We start from the raw sequence: 6,025 nt of genomic DNA on the forward strand, positions 1-6,025 counted from the left end.
TGGGAGCCCCAGTTACCAAAATCTCCAAAAGACCACGAGCGAGGGCGTGCACAGAATATTCCGTAATCACAGAATCACAGATTGGGTCAGGTTGGAAGGGACCACGGTGGTCCACGTCGGCTCCTATCTCCTTGCTCAAACACGGCCATCACAGGGCACAGGGCTGTGTCCAGACGGTTCCTGAATATCTCCCGTGAAGGAGACTATGCACTCTGAGCAATTTTTTCCAGTGCTTGGTCACACACGGTAGAGAAGTTCTTGCTCAAGTGCATTAGTTTCTGTCCGGTGTCTCTTGTCCTATTGCTCGGCACCACCGAGACTATGGCCCACTGCTGGATCCATCCTCTGACACCCCCCTTCTGATATTAATACGTGTTGGTGAGGTCTGCTCTCGGCTGTCTCTTCGAGGCTGAACAGGCCCAATTCCCTCAGCCTTTCCTGGCTGTGTGTGATGTGCTCAGCCCTGTTGGGTAGCTGGGTGCCTGTGCAGTGCTGTCTGAGCTTGCCTGGGGTGTAGCTGCACATGGCAGTACCTGAGTGCCCACAGCCTGTGCTCTGTGTGTGAGCTGTCTTGGTTGTGTTGAGAATTGTGTGTGGGAGAGGGGTGTTCAGTGCCTGCCATGAGGTGAACTTTGAGTGTGCCCCTTGTCTGCTGTGAGCGTGCCTGCCCTGCCCCACAGCCTCTGAGAGCTGCGGGAAGTCAGCTCCAGTGCAGCAGCACACCGGAGTGGTACATTGATCAATTTAGCTCACACTGCTGATGTATTCCCATCATCGTCTCTGAGGCATAGTACCTGACCTGATTATAAACGCATTTCATGGCAGGAAGCTATTCCACACAGACCCTCATGGGTATGATGGGTGGAAATACGCGAGTTATCAGTAATCAATTCCTCTGTGACAGGAGTGATAGATTGCAGCCTTCAGAGACAGTGTGTTTGTAGCTTTCACCTGGGCATGTTTTGCATAGCTATTAATAATGTACAGTGTTGATTAAGGTCTAAATCATTCTTCTAAACCACAGTGTAGGAGCTTATTTCCTGTGTCCTGGAGGTAGTACGCTGCAGAAACAGCCGGAGCTGCTGACGGTGAAGCACACCACAGCAGGCTCTGTCAAAATCTGACTAATTGACTCTGCTGTTCATTAACAGCATAATGAGTATCCTCTTTCTTACTCTGAAGCTCAGTGAAGTTACTCAAAGCAAGCATGTGACTGCTATAGTCAGCAGCTACATTTGCCACTTGACCAATGAGTATTCAGACCATGACCTCTCTGTTGTTACTTAACCATGTGCCAGATCCAAGACACTCTTAAAACGATGGAGTTGTCATCAGTAGTACTTGCACTGTTCCTTGTGCAGAACATACATGTCAAATACCATAATTTGCTGTTTCTTGGATACAGAAGATGGCAGTATTGTGCATTTAACACACCATTGATGATGAACCATTGACGCCCATGAAAGGTTTGGAAAAAAACCAACAAAATATGTTTCATAATCTTATTTCATTAGGAAATGATAACTTTCATCTTCCCATCAACAGAGGAAGTGCCATTATATTAACCTTCCTTTAAGCTATTTATGAGTCTAAACTGAGAAATTCTAGAATTTCTTTCTTTGGTATGCTACATTTCATCATGGCATTTTTCCAGTGCTCTTGGGGAAGGCACCATCTTAAGCTTACATATTTCAGCAATTAAAAGTAGAGTCTCATTGTAAGAAAACACAAAACAGCTATTACAGATATCCATAATGATTCTGGAAAAAGCTGTCATTCTCTTCAAAACAAGAATACAAGTTGCATTTTTCTCAATTTCGTTTGTTTTTTATTAATTTATACACATATAATCTTGATCTTTAAGCCCAGGTGCAGGCTTCCACACAATTTAATTGATACAGTGTCAGAAAGAAAGAGATGTGGCAATTCCAGGCAAGAGCCATTCAGATATCCAAAGTAATACTGTATTCCAGTCAGTAGCTGTTATTACTTACACTGGAATAATAGACCACAGGCCTTCACAAGCATAGTTTATTTATGTGGCAGCCTTCAGGTTGTGGAATTCATTCTTACATATTTTCTAAAGAAAAATACTCCTTTATGGTCCAATGCCACGTGAACCCCATTATGAGAATGTCAATGAGAAGGTCAATACTGGATGCACAGATTGTACTGTATGGAATAGCCCAGAACAGAGAAACTTTTGTCTTACAACTTGTAGTTAAGTACCATGGAGCAACTACCATGCATGTACCACGTTGTGCTCTGAATCTTTGTGTGTCCTTCAAGGTGTGTGCACGGACTGGGCATGCACAGTAGAGCAGCTCCATGTTGAAGTGCAGTGACTCTGTTTGGCACACATTTGAACTTCCTTTCCCTGTGGCTCTTCTGGTTTCCATTTCTTGTATTTTCTGCAATTGTATACAGACATAAGTAGATAAGAAGGGTTCACTCTCTGTTGTATGCCCAAGCCCTCTGTGGAAAAAAGAAAAATACATTTGATAAGCATACAGGTTACGTAAAAGTTGTCTTCACTATAATATTGGCCTATGCTCTAGGAGAAGAGTGGCACCTTTCCTCATGGAATTATACATCTCCTTTTTTTTTTTTTTTTTTTCCCCTGGATGATGCAAACAGAAATAAGAGAACATGAGGAAGTGGCAGTCAAATCACTAGCTTGGGTTTGCTGGACCCAGAAAATATGTGCTAAGTAGGAGACATCCAGGAAGTGTGTTTGAGATGAGTCAGTTTTTATTGATGCTTCTTGATGTGTTGTTTGTATAATAAATGTGACGATGAAGTGGTGACAGCAGTACCATCCTCCTGCCCTGTCCTATGCTGGGGTCTCTGTTTGCTCTCTCTCAGTGCCAGCCCTGCTGTGGGCTGTCCTTGGTGCTTTCCACTGCAAAGTGCCCTTTCCGAGGCGCTATATGGGAATGCTGGTGAGTGCATCCTTCCCCCGCCTGCACGACTGTCTCGAGAGCTGAATGATTCCTCACGCACTGTCTGCTTCTGTGAGCACTGATAAAAACTTGGTGACAGCCATGTCACTTCTGTGCTGTTACAGTGATGACTGTGGTGGCAGTCCTCATTCAACACCCTGTTCCCCCATATCTATGGGAAAAGACATGCAGTGTTTGTCGTTTCCACTGCACACAGGGAACTGCAGAGCTCTGGGCACAACTGCAGTTGAGGTCTGCAGTTCGCCAGGTACATTTCCATGAGTGACTAGTGCTGACAGTCACACATTGACTCTTTCCTCGTAAGAGTTGGACACAACTATTTGAGACTAAAGATTAACTTCCTCAGAGTTTAAAACTGTTAATTTGTTAAATTTGAAAACTGAGGTTAAGTTTAGCCATAGCTGTTAATTAACTTACACAATAGCTATCAATATTTTACTTACCTGGGATTTTCCATTTCAAAGACATTGAAAGGAGCAGAAAAAGTACATTGCTAATCACATGGAGAAGATGGAGGGGATTGGTTTGTTTTACCAAGCATACGCTTTCTTGAAATTTCAGTCCTCTCCTGCTTTGTTTGGTAGTCCAAATTTTGATGTATTTTTAAATACATACATACAGATCATACATGAACTTCTGTAGATCAAAAGCACTGAAAAAAACTACAGAGATACTCTTATTTTCAAGTAGGCAGACAAATTCATTTGGTACAATAAGATAAATATTTCTTTGCACTAGTTCAGTGATATTTCTGGAATGTTGCTCATGCATGAAATTCTTCATGGCTATGACTTGTAGCTCCAAGGTAGTTAGGAAAAGCAAAGATACTGTAAAAGAGGAACTACTTAGAAGTCTAACACCTCACAAAGTAATCAGTTAAAAACATACCTTGCATATGTGCATGAAGATTGTAATTTATTCAAGCAAACTGATGCCTGACTGATTAATCAGTGGCAAATAAATGTAGACATGTTTAAACAGTGCTGTATATCTGGCCAAAATGAGAGCAGAGAGGCTGGGCAAAAAGCTATCCAGGCCTGTAGATTTATTACAAAGATACGAAGTGGCAGAATGTCTGTCTTTTTAGATTATACAGGGATATATTATCCATTTGTAAACTGATAAGTTGCAGTGCCTTTTAAGACAGCATTTAAAAATAGCACTAATGTGAAGCAAAGTTATCTTCCTACTAACACCTGCTATAGTCTTGCATGTCCACCTGGCTTATTTAAAAAATGTGCTGGCTTTGGGCAAATGTTTATAGATGTGTAGCAATTGGTTGCTTATATGCAGCACCCTGTGCATGTACAACTGGATATGCACATAGGCCTTCAGCTGGATGCATTTGGCACACATCCATGTTGCTGTGCACGTATATATCAACTGCATGATGCTCTCCCTGTGAGCTCTGAGCTGGGGTGTTTATCACACTGCTGCTTCTCCTGGCCTCCTCCCCTCTCTGCAGGAAAAAATAATTTGTCTTGCTTCTTGCCAGCAAGACAGATTGGGGAAAATCAGCCATCCTGGCTGGAATTCAGCAGCTCTGATCAGGGAATCCAGTCATGTCCTCTGAGTTTGTTCCTGCTGGGTGTCGTGTGCCTTTGCTGTACTTTGACACAGACCCTGTGCAATTCTGAGGGGAGGAACTGATTTGTGGTGTTTTACAGCAGGGAGAACTGGTGATGCTGTGTATCACACTCAGTTCCATTTGCCTTCTGCCATCAGGGAAAGAGTGCTTGGCTTTTCTTCTCTCTTCCCAAGTTCTTCATTGTTTACCTGAAAGGTTCAAAAAAGTTCACACGTTTTCTATTGAAGCAATGCACATGAATTTACCATGAAACTGACTGCATTCACTTTCTTTTAAGATTTTTTTAGTTACAAATGCTACATAAACCTGATAGTCCTTCATACAGCTGTACATTTTTCAGTGTGCTCCTTTTGATGTGCATATATACAGCATGTTAATTTAAGCTATCATTAGAAATGAATGCATCACTTTTTTGTTTTCATAGGCACAGATTGAACATCTAAGCAGATAATGTATCCAATAGTTTCGTACCCAGACTGGGTTGCCTAGTGAGAGTAAAGAGGTGCTTGGGAATGAGCAAGTTCTCTGTTACCCAAAAGTCCGAGTATCTAATGCAGTAATTATTGGTCATTGTTTTTCATAAATTCAGCCCCACAGTTAAGTCAGATTTTCTCGTTGTTTGTCATTTGCATGAAGCTCTTTGGGTCTGCAGTCTGAAGACACTTCATGGTGCTAAAGGACCAACTGAAAGTAATTCTGAAGCGATCTTCAAGGTAGGAACTAACCATTAATCAGAATGGCTACAGGGGGAGTACAGCAACAGAATGAAATAAACTAATCCTGTCTTGCTGCCTAGATTGCAGAGACTGTTCAAATACCTGCAACACATTCCAGTTTCTGAATTGTTTTTCCTCCACATTTATTTATTTGTCTTGGTAAACATTTGATTAATAGTGCAGCATGCATTAAAATATTTCCACATGTGTTTGTACACGTATACACAGTGGTCATGTCTACAAAACAAGAATATGTTCCTTTTCCACATGCTTCCTACTAAGTCCTTCATTGCATCTCTGCTTATTCTAGTTGCTACCTTAACAAGCCCCTGACAGGAAGAAAGTATTTCTCCCTATGTATAACAGTTATTTTCATGCAAAGCAATGCCTCAGATGTGGGGTGTTTTTGTGTAGAATGAGGCATTTGCTCTGCTGGGCTTGAGCCAAGACACAGGAGTGGGGCTGAGGTGGGGCTGGGGGGACACGGCACTGTCTATCAGGCTGGCCCTTCCCAAGTGCTGTGAGTTCAAAGGCAAGTGAGGGGCAATGCCTGAGTCCTGTTTTTTTGGGTCTGGGATTTCTGTATTCATCACACATTTCCTTTGGCAGGTGAAAAGGGTCCCCAGTCTTCCTCCGTCCTCAAGGACCCTCACTGGGGCAAGACAGTTTCCCATGGAAGACAGGTGGCAGCTTCCTTTGGGATCTAGTGACAGCCAAGCTTCAGATTCGCCTGCTGTGGGTAACAGTTGCCAGCTGCT

Source organism: Poecile atricapillus, chromosome 1 (assembly GCF_030490865.1).
Source record: "Poecile atricapillus isolate bPoeAtr1 chromosome 1, bPoeAtr1.hap1, whole genome shotgun sequence".
NCBI classification, from domain to species: domain Eukaryota; kingdom Metazoa; phylum Chordata; class Aves; order Passeriformes; family Paridae; genus Poecile; species Poecile atricapillus.